At 35.5% G+C, this 14,185-nt stretch overlaps 1 pseudogene; it reads right to left on the bottom strand.

The window, feature by feature from the left end:
• Nucleotides 1–1,016: 1,016 nt before the first annotated feature.
• Nucleotides 1,017–1,558, bottom strand: LOC140507950 (DNA replication complex GINS protein PSF2 pseudogene; annotated as a pseudogene).
• Nucleotides 1,559–14,185: the final 12,627 nt, after the last annotated feature.

Consider the following 14,185-nt stretch of genomic DNA (forward strand, 5'->3'; position numbering starts at 1 on the left):
AATAAAATAGTTCAGTCCAAATCCTTGATGAGATTTCCAGTTAATAATGTATTTACTTGGGGGACATTTAATAGTTACAAAAAGAGATAGAAGGCAGTACTAGTTCTGATTTTGACTTCATGACTTTCTAAATGACCTTGTATAAGTCATTCCCCTCTCTGAACCTCAGTTTCCTTTTTTTTGACAGAAGACTACATGTTTATTAGCAAATACCCAACCAAGTATCATTTTCTGTGCAATTCAATTTAGCTTTTAAAATGACCTAATGATGAAATGGTTGGTCTAGCTCTTTCAACCATCTCAACACAACAGCCAAGTGACTATTTTCTATTAATATAATGCTGGGCAAAAAAACCCAAACCATTCCACCAATTCTGGGATTGATTCAGGATACATGTTTCACCAGAGACAGCTAAGCAAATCATAGCACGGTAATAATCCAATAAGACTGTTCCAATGTGCCATCTTTCTAAGTCTAACAACAATAAAATGATTAAGAAAGTGTTAGGCCAGCAGAAAAGGAAACAAAGTAGATAGAATGAAATTCTAAATCACACCTTTATTATTGTGCCACTGATAGTTTAGGAAAATATACATGAAAAAAAGAAACAAGATCCTGCTGGTAAGGAAAGGGTAAATCCCAAAATCCTGAACCTACAATATCTAAACACTGTACAGTATTCATCCCAGTAGAGGAGGGTGGTGGATGGTATTTTTCAGGAAGAAGAAATTATTTTGCAACATATATTCAAAATAGACATGAGCCCAAAGACATCCTCTGAAAGTGAGGGAGACCTGATGATTAATATTCAGTCTCACACCTGTTGCTTCTCTTACTGAAAAGGAAAGGGTGACAAGGCCCTTTGTCATCTATATGTGCTTTTGACATTCTGAGGACTTCCCAAGTACAGGAAATTCATTTCTGAAAATTGGGCAAGTTACCAAACTAGCCTCCTTTTCACTGCCTTCCTTCAGTCTTACAAAACTTCAGAGGGGTCTCTCTGCTACATTTTCCTCTAAAAGTCCTTTGACTGAGCACTCTCAGCAGGATGGAGGTTGGTACGGAGTTTGTACATATAATTTAGGGCTTCTGTGAGGAATGCTCAAGTAGTGTTAATCCCCAGAAAGGTTAGGTTATCCAGCTTGGCAGGGGCTTCCTGCTGTTTGACAAAACTGTATGCAGAGACCTGGAGCTTAGCTATTCGAGTATCCCACATATCCTTAATCAGGGTCCAGATCTTATCTACCTTGGGGATGTTATCCAAAGCATGATTTAACAACAATTTAGTAAGCTCCATGTAGTAAGGACTAGGCATTGGGGTGAGTATTTCCTCCTTTCTCTCTTGATTTCATATCTCCTCCAATTTTTTGACATCTATCCCTTGAGGAGGAATCACCTTGCACTTCTGTCTCTGGTTTAGGCTCATTGCCAGCCAAATGGAAATTTTACAAAAATTACTGCTACAAGTAAACCAAGATTGAAAGGTCCCAGATTTCCCCCGATGAGGTAGATCTTGTCCAGTCTGAAGTTGGGGATGATGATGACCATCTCCTTCATGTGGTCTTGAGGGTGCAGATTCTCCACCCCTACTACCTCTTATGTTCAGATTGGAATTATCCTGTCCTAGAACAATCACCTCTCTGTGCTAAGTTTGGAATTAACATGGTGAGCAACCAGAAGTTACCTAAGGTACCCAGCTGCTATGTCAGAGTTCCTTGTCCTTATCAGTAGTGGGTCTAACACACACATTTTACATATATATATATATAATATATATATATTAGTATTTTGTTTTCTATGTTCAAAAGCTCGGGGGCATGTTTATTATATTATTTCTGATTTCATGGGCTGAAGTTTTTGGACTTGTTATATTCTTCTGGGAAATGTACAATTCTTAATTTATCTCTACACATCCCATTTTCTGAGATCAATATGTTTTCTTTATGTAGATAATATATTAATATAGATTAATTCAACCATTGTGAAAATATTTTTCTTGGCTATGAATATTTTAAATAAATTTATTTTCATTTTCTTTTTTATGAATGAGGTGAAGAGTGAGGGAGAAAATAGATGTCATTTCTTTTTAGTAGAGAGGTGTACAGATGTAAATTGTTACATGCACTTTCAGTGAGCTCACTAGATTATTATTACTTATTTTATTTTACTTTGTTACAAGAGATCTCTTAAAAAATGATAGTAATCTGCAAATGTAATGTTAAAAGAAAACATACCAACAAAATGTTAGAAGGTTAACAAACTGGTTATTTTTTCAGGAAATAAAAGAATCTACACATATTTTTATGTGCTCATGCAAAATGTATCATTCAACCTTGTAAAAGTTTGAAATTTCTACATAAGTCTTTCATTTTCATAAAATCTCTTCCACATTATTTCATCTACCAATATCATAACAGTTTATAAGTTAAAACAGTGAGGTAGAATTTTAAAAGTTAAAGATATTAACACCACATTGTTCAAGGTATTGTAGATGCAAAGATAAATATACGGTAGGCTTTAGGAAGAATGAAAACTAATATACTCAGACACTAACCCTGATTCCTAAAGGCAGGCTCTCCAATTATTCAGATATAGAGTAGTTTTGCTTATCTCGAATGAAATCATTCATTTTCAAATGTCCTTTCACTAAAGGTATAAAATGAAAACAAATATTGAGAAGAAAGTTTTTTTTAAAAAAATAATATCTGTGTATGTATATACATTTACACTGAAATACCCATAAAGTAGATACATCTTATACCTCTGATATTGATAATTAATATGAAGATCACTTTTTATCCTCAAATACCCCAGAAACTGTTCTTTCTCCTTCCTAAGACTAGGTGCTATTTTCTCTTCATTATTAACCTTTGACTTGATTAGGATAAATCACTTAGTCTTTTTTGTCTTTTTCCTTCACTCTCTTTTTAATGCAATTTAATTTTTTTAAAAAAAAAGATTCATTGGGAAGCAGGGCAGTGTGAGGTGATGGTGTCCATGGTGTTTCAGACCTCTTCCTCCAGCATCAGTTCTTCCTCTTGTTCCTCTTTCATCCTCAGCTCTTTGTATATTTTTACAAAAATTCTCTTAACGGTTCTGCTGTTGTTATTTTCTTGGTTGAGTAGAAGCATTAGCAGTTCATTCTAATTTTAAAGGCATCTTTCTCTTTCTAGGTTTTTTTCTCTCTTTTTATGGGGTAAATAATTACATGAATTTTATCTTGTTGATAAATGTTGAACTTATGTTTTTTGTACTTATGTTGTCTGATGTATTGGAAACAAATAATCTGATCACATCTGGTCTTTGTAGGAATGCTTCAAATGATTCTTTTATTAAATATAACTTTTTTTCATTGATGAATAGAAATTGCAAGGCATTTCACCTTGAATTACATCTTGTATTCCTTTGTTCTTCAGAGAAAATTGTTTCATTTTCTCCTCTTGCAGTTTATGATGGGTACAAAATAGACTTGTATTCAAAATTCCTTTTCTTTGTATTTGAAGGTCTTTCTATTGGTCACTTGCAGAATTTGTTGTTCATCTTTGGCATTGTAAAATTTAACCACTGTGTATCTTGCAGTTTGAAGCACACATTGTTGTTTGTTTCATGGAGAGAAATCTATTGCTTTTCCCAATTAGTATTTTGTTTTCTATATTCAGAAGCTTAGGGGCATGTTTCTTGAATTATTTCTGATTTCATGGGCTGAAGTTTTTGGACTTGTCACATTCTTCTGGGAAATGTACAATCCTTAATTTATCTCTACGCATCCCATTTTCTGAGATCAATATGTTTTCCTTATCACAGATCACATATTCTTTTAATGTTATTGCTTTTTCCTTCTCCCAGATTTTCCTTCAGTTCCTTATATTTGCATTCCCAATTATTTGTTTTTTGTTTCATGATATTTGCCACCTTGAAATCAAATATTTCTATTCCTCTTATTAGTCCTGTTGTGTAGGTCATAAATTCTGCTTTTCTACCTTTTTTTTTGGACCATTTGGAAACATCCTTATGTGGTTTCCTATTTCCTTGAGAATTCATTCAGTTCTCTGTCTATTCTGATGTTAATTAGTTTTTCTTAGCCTTCCAATATTTATTCAGAAGTTTTTGGACTCACTTTGATGATCTAGAGGCTATATTCCTTTCTATTATTAACTTAGTCTCTGTTCATTTATTTGCTTGTGCTTAAAGTTTTTCTTGGGCTTGAATTTTCTTCCTCCTGAGATCATTGATAGATAATTTCAATCTATTTTCTACTCCTATATTCTCTTATCATTCACTTTCTGACTTCTTTTTTTTTTGATGGCAATTTCCCTGATGATTCAATCTCAGAACTGCCTCAGTAGCGTCAATCTTTGCCCCAAATGATTCTAGGGAAAAAGAATTATCCTCAGTCATAGGCAACTTCCCTTTACTTCAGATCATGTGAGACCCGCCCCCTCTCCCCAATACAAATACATTATGACATCCTGCCCCAGTTCCCTATGGACCTTATGTCTTTGTATCAATGTTGCTTCCCCAGGGAAAGCAACCTTTTAGTTTTGCTTTTTTGTTTGTTTGTTTGTTTGTTTTTGTACTCCTTCCTCTGTTACACAAGATGAGGCAAAGAAAAGCAGAGTAGTTTTCTGTTGCTCATTGCTCTGGAATGCTGACAAGGGCAGAAACTGTGTGATATGCTAGTCAAGGAAATTCCTGAGTGGATCTCAAAGGTTGTGCCACTTTGTCAGAGAGTGGGGGACAGGGGAAGGTGCAATTACTAAGTGACCCACAGAGAAATTAGAAATTATCTTGGTTCTTTGTCTTAGTCCATGAAAATCAAGTATAATTGCTTTTGCTCAAAATTCTTATTTTTGAGAGACCTGAGAGTTTGTGAGTATTGGAGATGATGTATATTTTTTGTCCTCTGATTCTTTTCAATTAGAAGATTCTATGTGAATTTTCCCATTTTAAAGATGAGGAAATTAATTTTTAAAGAGATTAAATGTGAATATTGTGAATAATATTTGCAACATGAAAATACTATGGAAAATATTTTGCACCATATGGAATTTTTTTCATGTCAGCAAATAAACAATCATGAAGTGTTTATTACCTGCTAGACACTATGCTATGATCACAAACCAAAGCAAAAGCATTCTCTCTGTACTTAAGGAGCTCACATTCTGATAGGAGAGATAACGTGTAAACAACTATGTTCACACAAGATACATGCAGAAAATATGGTTCTGTTTATTATTGTTTTCCAACACTTCATGACTGACTTGAAAATTTTGGCCTTTGCAATAGTGGATTTTATGTATTGAGTACTTTAATATTTACAATATACTCTCCTCATTTCATTCCTGCAAGGTAGGTCATACATTGCCATTTGAAACCAAGGTATGTAACTTAATAAGGGTTACATAGGTGATAAGTAACTAAGATATGATTTGAATTTAGATCTCTTTGATGATGAGTCCAAAGTTTTTTGCCCTATACCAAACCACTTTGCCGTGAAAGCTGTTGGCAACTAATGAAGATATTCTTTTATTTCCTTAGAATAGATCGAAGGATCATAGCATAATGGATGTAACCTTCACTTTTTTTCCCATTGCATCCTGTTTTTGCTGGGTAATTTGGAACTACTGGTTCACTTTCAAAGAGATGGTGTTTGCTATTTTTGGTCATATATTTTTATATTTCTTTAGATATTTGGATGATATTTAACAAAATGCTTTTGCTGAGTCCTGATCCTGAGGACCACATTGGCTTCCTGTTTCCATTTAGATTGTGTTTAATAGATGTATCTTCCCCATAAAAGACAGCAAAGGTAAACAATTTTTCCTTTCCTCTTTGGCAGCATCAATCAATTAAAATTCATATCACTTTGCATTTCTCTCTTGAATAAGCAGAGATCTATATGATTAAAAAAAGATTTGTACATTCAGAGTTTTCTATGTTTCCTGTTTTGGCATTCTGCCATTTTTGGACTAATGACATACACAAGCAGATTGAAGACATTGTGTTTTGGAATTCATATTCTCAGATATGATCAGGGGATTCTTCTAAGATTGATTTCATGTGTAAGGAATATTTCATATCATACCTAACAAAAACAGAAGTAGTCTCAGGGTGGAAATAGTCAAGATGGCTTCCACTCATAGAACATTTTAAAATCTTCTAGGACTTTGTCTGCAGTTACTTGTTAAAAAGAATCTTCTAGTTAGATATTCAGAACACAAGAAACCCCTATTGATAGAATTGTGAATTCATTCTTCCATTCTAGAAAGGAATAAAATCGTACTTTAAATGATACTAAAATACCCGTATAACATCTGACTCAGAGACTTAACTACTTAACATGAACTCCAAAGCTGTCAAAGCCAGAAAGAAAGGTCCCACATACACCAAAGTATTCATAGACACTCTATGTGGTAGTAAAGAACTGCAAATAAGTTGATGTCAATTAACTGGAAAATGGTAACATGAAAGTACATCAATAAAATGGAATATTATGATAACTAAATGACAACTATAAAAATGTTCATGGAAAACACAATAAGCAAAACACTATATGTACCTCTCTCCCTTCTCTGAATGTTGAAGAGACTATGAATGTGCAATATAGCATATACTGGTATATTGCATAGCTAATATTTTGGTTACTTTCATTGAAGACTTTTTTTTCTCTTTTCCTATAAATTTGTGTTATAAGACATGACTTCCTATACAAGGGGATAGGAAAAAGGAGGGATGTATTCAGAAATTACTAAGACGTAAAAACAAAAGTAATCAAGAGAAATTAGATTTTTTAAGAGTTAAGAATAATATCCAGAGCTAGAGAAATTATACTTTCTACTACTTACTGTTCTGTTTCATTTGGAGTATTATATTCATTCTGGACACCATAGTTTAGAAAAAAACATTGACAAGCTTGAAGTTATGTAAAGGATGGGTGGAGAAAAGTGGTAGAGGATCTCTGGAAAATGTCATAAAAGGGTAAAGTAAGTGGGGAGTGTTCAACCTGGAAAAAATAAAGCCTCAAAGAACATGATATTAGAATGCCCACTCTTGAGGCAGCAGTTGCATTTTCCTTCATTTGTACTCCCAGTACTTAGTATAATGCCTGATATTTAGTAAATGATTAATGAATGTTCATTTGACTGAAAGATGATAGCTATTTTCAAGCATGGACAGATCAGTCTTATCAAAGTGGGATTAGATTTATTCTAATTAGCCCAAAAGCTAAGAACTAGAAATGCTGAGTTGAAGTTTCTGAAGCCCACATTTCAGCTCATTGAAAGGAAAAACCATCTAATAATTTGAGCTACTCTAAATTGGACTGGACTATGTCCAGTCATAGTGAATTTCACTTTACTGAAAGCTTTCAAGTAAAGGTCACATATTGGAAACATTGTAGAGGAGATACTTGGATAGGTAAAGACTGGACTAGTTCTCTTCTGAGCTATCTTCTAACTCTAAGACTTTGTGATTATGTAATTCTGGATATTTGTATTTTAATAAGTAACAAAGATTTAAGCCAGTAGAGTAAAGCTTTAATGGTGGAATTTTCACCTTCAGCAAGAAAAGCTTTAGAAAAAGTTTGGTGGGAATTTTTCCTATTCCTCCTACAATCAGATCGTATATACAGTCACCTAGCCCATATACTGTTAAACCAGACCCTCCTTGTCAAGTAGACCTCAGCCTTTTAGTAGCTGATGTCATATGACTCATCTATTCAGACATACTATTGAAACCAGCAAAAGAACTTCTGATGTACTTTTTTCCCCCTGATTTATTGTGGCATTGATATTATACTCCTCCAGTAGTACCATTTCTTGAACCAACAGTAATTAAATACTCCCTACAAGTTTCACCATTTTGACGAGCTCATCCCCATGCAACTAAATGCCATGGTATATGAAGCTTCAACCTTGAAAAGATGTCTGCATGAGAAAGAAGTCAATAATTTTATGTTTGTTAGTAGGTACTTCCTTACATCCAATTCTCATTTTATACTGCCTTTTTATGTTTTTACTCATGAGTTTTGTATCTGTCTATCAACAATATATATTTTCTTAACTTCCTTCAATACATTTGGTAGGGGTCAGTGGATACGTAAAGTAAGACAAAGCCCATGCCTTTCTGTAGTATACAGACTGGAGAGATGATGTATAAATATTTGAAAAAATAGTACTATAGATGCATATTTGTGTCTAATGCTAACCATCTCTAGGGTGGGTTTGGAGAGGGAAAAAAAAAAGAAAACAATGTTACATGGTAACGTTATCATACATGTCAGAGGAATAGCAAGCTATACACAATGCATTTGTAGTTTCATGTACAATCATCTTTTTTTTATTTCAATTTGTTATGTGAAGGTTTATTTTATTTATGGAGTTCATAATGAAATAAAATTTTAAAAAATGATGATTCATGACAAAAGACAAAAAGTATCAAACAAGGAGCATGGATTATAATAAAGGGTATGAGAAACTGGAAGATCAAAAGATCACCATGGGGTGGGATAAACAGAGAACTGGGCCTTGATCTGTCTTGAAAGAAGGGCAGAATTCTTTCTGGGAGACGGAAGGATGGAGAATAGAGAATCATGTGAAAAGCAGCTCAGAAATAGAAATATTCAAGGCATCTTTAGGGAAAGATGAGTAGACAAGTATTGCTGGAATGTATATTTTCTGTAGAAGGTTCTTTGCAGAAGAGGAGAAAGGTTAGAAAAGTAGGTAAAATAAACTTGCAATGCTGTCTCCCCCAGCCATTTGCTGTTCCCATGTTTCAGCTGTTATTGCTACCCAAACTGGGTTGATTCAGCAAGGAAATAGTTGGGACAGATACTGGAGAACTGGAGTGGTAGGGTTTTCATCAACATCAAGGTATGGCACTGATGATGTAGACCAGCATTGCCATGGAGAACCAGTGCTAAAGACACCAGACTGACGGCTGTCTGGAGATACAAGCCAATTTTCTCAATTCTTTTGTGGAGATCCTGGCTGGTTCCACAATATCCAATTCTTTTCATCCATCTTTGTTATTATCTGTAAATTTGAAGAATATTTGGGGTGATGACTAGCAGTTAAAGCATTTTGATTCCAATTTCATTGTACACTAATTCTGATGGAATTATGAACTTTACTGTGCTTCAGTAAACCATGATGTCTCAATGAAAACAAAATCAATAATCTGAGTCTTATGCAAGCTGTTGCATCACTGGGAATAGGCTATTTGCAAAATAAAGATGTAGGCAGAAGCACTGAAGCATTCAAAATTTCCCCCACAATTTTTAGTATTTAATTTTACATCAGATTTCCTTTTTCCTAGCTAAAATTCTGGATCTGGTTAGTACTGCTGACTATATCTGCTCATTCATCCATGCTGTCAGTGGGAGAGAGCTTACCTAAATCAGAGGGAGTGTCTAAAAGATTATAGGTTTACACCCTTTAGGTATTAATGAGGATATTGAAGCCACTTGGAAAACCAGGGCATACAAGACAGTGAAAAGAGCAGTGACTCTGGAGTCAGACACACTGATTTCAAACCATCTCTGATGCTTACTACCAATATGATCCTGGGCAAATCACTTAATCTCCCAGACCTTGATTTCCTCATCTAGGGGTTGGATTAAATGGTCTCAGAGGTCCCTTCCAACTCCAGCTCAATGATCTTATGTTCAGATAAAATCTCTTGGTCAATGGTTTGAAATAACATGACTTAGTAGGAAAATTATATAGTATGCCCTCTTTCAGATTAATCAATTATAGTGACAGCTGGCTTTTCTATGGGCTTGCAAAATCCAGGAAATGAATCAGATATGGGTTGTTATAACTACTGCAGCAAGTTAAATTAAACCTGAGTTACTGACCAAGTATATATGCACCACTGACAAAGCAAATGAAGGCCAGATTATGGAAAGACTTGAACATCAAATGAAAGAGGTAAGACTCATTATGGTAAATCATGAAGAAATATTGAAGGTTTTAACCAAGAAAAAGACATGACAAAAATGGCATTTTAGAAAAGATGTTCTGGCATTAATTTTTCAAATGGATTAGAAAAGAAAGAAAATAATGAAGTGGTTTGAACAATATGGAAAATATATCTTTATTATCATGCAAGAAAGACTGAATTAGCTTCATGTCAATGAAAACAGAAATAGAAAGGAAGGAATGAATACATATACATGCATATATGCATATGTATATGTGTGTATAATATCTGTATACATACACACACACACACACACACACACACACACACACACACACACACACACACACACATATATATATATAAATTACAAAGGAAGATTCCGTGATTCTTGATGAATTCTTAATTGGGGAAGGCAAGAAGGAAATGAAGTAATCAAATAAGAATTAAAGATTTCTAGTCTGAATAATGATTAGAATGTTGAAAAAAATGAAAGAAATGAGGATATCAGAAAGGGAGAAATGATTTTAAAGGAATAGAATGAACTCAATTTTAGAAATGGAAAATATCAATTTTAGAACTGGGCAAATGGAGATGTAGGATTAGCATTCATCAGAGTGATAGATAAACTCAACATTGCATCTCCTCCTTAGTACTTGGGCAAACTATCCCTGTTCTGTTTATAACGGATCATGTTCTCACTTTCATCTCTTAGAATCCTTACTCAAACACTCATCTCAAGGATCTTGCTTATGAAAAGCCTTTCTATCTCCCTCTAGTTCCCCAGCTTTTTCTTTCTAGAGTTCTTATTATGGGTTCCATGACCTTTTTTTTTAAATTTTGATAACGCAATTCAATATAATTACTTTCCTTTGTAATCTTATATGCTTTATGCATCCAAAGACATTATTCTGAAATGGGATCCCTAGCTCTCAGTAGACTGCCAAGGGGGTACATATTTCTTTTAGGGTTAAGTGACTTGTCCAGGGTCACACAGCTAGTAAGTCAATTCATCTTCAGTGACAGCTACCTAGAGCTCTCAAAGACTGTCAAAAAAGGAAAAGATCTTGGAGGTCCTCCATAGATGGAGAAGATTTGAGCATAGCCATGGGGACAAATCGTATTTCTATAATCCAAGGACAAATCTGGCTAAAAATAGAGGAATACTTAGAACAAGGTTGGCTGTAAAGTAATGAATTTTTCAACCACAGTCACTGTAAATGTCCATCAACTAAGTCATAGTGGATCTATAATTATCGAATTATGTAGATCATTAGAGCAGTGAGGTAGTCTTCAAATAAATAAATACTATTGTTCTTCACTTGCAATAATTCATCACAAGACTTTATATCCAAGGGTAACAACATATCATTCAGGACCATTTTTCCAGTTTCCCCATCTCATTTCTTCCAGTATAGATTTGTAAATCTTCAGAAGGTAAGATGGTGGAGAAAAGGCAGGGATTTTCTCTGACCTGACCTCTCTCCAAAATCCTTCCAAAAAAACCTTTTAATAAATTTTTAAAACTCTTTAAATAATGCTTCAAAACAAATTCTGGAGCAACAGGATCCATAAAAGGACAGGGTGAAATAATTTTTCCAACCCAAGATAACTTAGAAGGTTGGCAGGAAAGGTCTACTACAAAATGGAAAAAGGCATATAATGTACAAAAAATATTTGTCACATTTCTTTTAGTGGTGGTAAAAAACTGGAAATTGATGAGGATGTCCATCAATTGAAGAATAACAACTAGTTGCTATGTATGATTGTGATGAAATACTATTGCATTATAAAAAAAATAACAAGCAGAACGCTCTCAGAAAAACCTGGAAAAACTTCCATGAACTAATGGTAAGTGGAATGAGCAGAACCAGAAGGATATTGTATATAGTAACAAAATTATTATATGACAATCAACTGCGAATGACATAGCTACTCTCAGCATTAAAAAGATTCAAAACAATTCTGAAGGCCTTAGGATGAAAAAAGCCATCCTTTTCCAGAGAAAGAACTGATTTAATTTCAATGCTGATCAAAGCATTCTTTTTCTTTATTTTTCTTAATTTTTGTCTAAATTTTTACAATATTATTAACTTGGAAATATGTTTTGTATGACTGTATGTACATAATCCATATTAGATTGTTTGTCTTCTCAATGAGTGGAGGATGGAAAGGAGGGAGGGAGAGACTTTGGAACTCAAAGGTTTTTTAATTAACGTTAAAAAACTGTCTTTAAGGGGGCGGAACCAAGATGGCGGAGAAGACAGACACACATATGCTAGCTCCAAACCCACTGCCGATAAAATATGTGTAAAAAAGAACTTCTAACAAATTCTGGAGCAGCAGAAGCCACAGAACAGTGGAGCAGGCAAGATTTCTGTTCCAGAGAGCCCTGAAAACCTCCCACAAAAGGTCTGTCACGCTGCAGACCTGGAGCACAGCACAGCCCTGCCTTGGCCAAGCAGAGCCGAAAGGAGCGGATCTGAGAAGGGAGCAGATCCGAGCAGGCTTCAGGGATGGGATCTCCAGCAGCCACGTGGGTCCCTCCATGCACAGGTGACAAGGGTTGGTGAGAGAGTCTCTTTGGCGGGTCAAGAGGGGAGTGGGGTCCCCCATAACTCAGGCCCCCTTGGGAGGCAGCAGCTGAGGCAGCAGCAGACCAGGGCTCCCCAAGCAAGCAGGAGCCTGGATCCATTGTTGAAGGTCTCAGCATAAACCCCCTGAGAGAACTGAGCCCGTGAGGTGGCCCTGCCCCAACCTGAGCACCTGACCTTAATCTCACACTGAATAGCAGCCCTGCCCCCGCCCAAAGCCCTGAGGCTGGGAAGCAGTATTTGAATTTCAGAAACCAAGTGCTGGCTGGGCAGATCTGGAGGCCAAGTGGGTGTGAAGAGAATATTCAGAAGTCAACTCACTAGATGGGAAAATGCCCAGAAAAGGGAAAAAAAATAAGACTGTAGAAGGCTACTTTCTTGGTGAACAGGTATTTCCTCCCTTCCTTTCTGATGAGGAAGAACAATGCTTACCATCAGGGAAAGACTCAGAAGTCAAGGCTTCTGTATCCCAGCACACTCAATGGGCTCAGGGCATGGAAGAGCTCAAAAAGGACTTTGAAAATCAAGTTAAAGAGGTGGAGGAAAAACTGGGAAGAAAAATGAGAGACATGCAAGCAAAGCATGAAAAGCAATTAAACACCCTGCTAAAGGAGACCCAAAAAATGCTGAAGAAAATAATACTTTGAAAAATAGGCTAACTCAACTGGCAAAAAAGGTTCAAAAAGCCATTGAGGAGAAGAATGCTTTCAAAAGCAGAATTAGCCAAATGGAAAAGGAGATTCAAAAGCTCACTGAAGAAAATAGTTCTTTCAAAATTAGAATGGAAGAGATGGAGGCTAATGACTTTATGAGAAACCAAGAAATCACAAAACAAAACCAAAAGAATGAAAAAATGGAAGATAGTGTGAAATATCTCATTAGAAAAACAACTGACCTAGAAAATAGATCCAGGAGAGACAACTTTAAAATTATGGGCCTCCCTGAAAGCCATCATCAGAAAAAGAGCCTAGACATCATCTTGCATTAAATTATCAAGGAAAACTGCCCTGAGATTCTAGAACCAGAGGGCAAAATAAGTATTCAAGGAATCCACAGATCACCGCCTGAAAGAGATCCAAAAAGAGAAACTCCTAGGAACATTGTGGCCAAATTCCAGAGTTGCCAGGACAAGGAGAAAATATTGCAAGCAGCTAGAAAGAAACAATTCAAGTATTGTGGAAGTGCAATCAGGATAACACAAGATCTAGCAGCTTCTATACTAAGGGATCAAAGGGCATGGAATAGGATATTCCAAAAGTCAAAGGAACTAGGACTAAAACCAAGAATCACCTACCCAGCAAAACTGAGTATAATACTTCAGGGGAAAAATTGGTCTTTCAATGAAATAGAGGACTTTCAAGCATTCTTGATGAAAAGACCAGAGCTGAAAATTTGACTTTCAAACACAAGAATGAAGAGAAGCATGGAAAGGTACACAGCAAAGAGACGTCATAAGGGACTTACTAAAGTTGAACTGTTTACATTCCTACATGGAAAGACAATATTTGTAACTCTTGAAACTATTCAGTATCTGGGTACTGGGTGGGATTACACACACACACATGCACACTCACACACACACATAGAGAAGGAGTGCACAGAGTGAATTGAAGAGAATGGGATCATATCTTAAAAAAATGAAATCAAGAAGTGAGAGAGAAATACATTG

Source organism: Notamacropus eugenii, chromosome 5 (genome assembly GCF_028372415.1).
Source record: "Notamacropus eugenii isolate mMacEug1 chromosome 5, mMacEug1.pri_v2, whole genome shotgun sequence".
In the NCBI taxonomy this organism is placed as follows: domain Eukaryota; kingdom Metazoa; phylum Chordata; class Mammalia; order Diprotodontia; family Macropodidae; genus Notamacropus; species Notamacropus eugenii.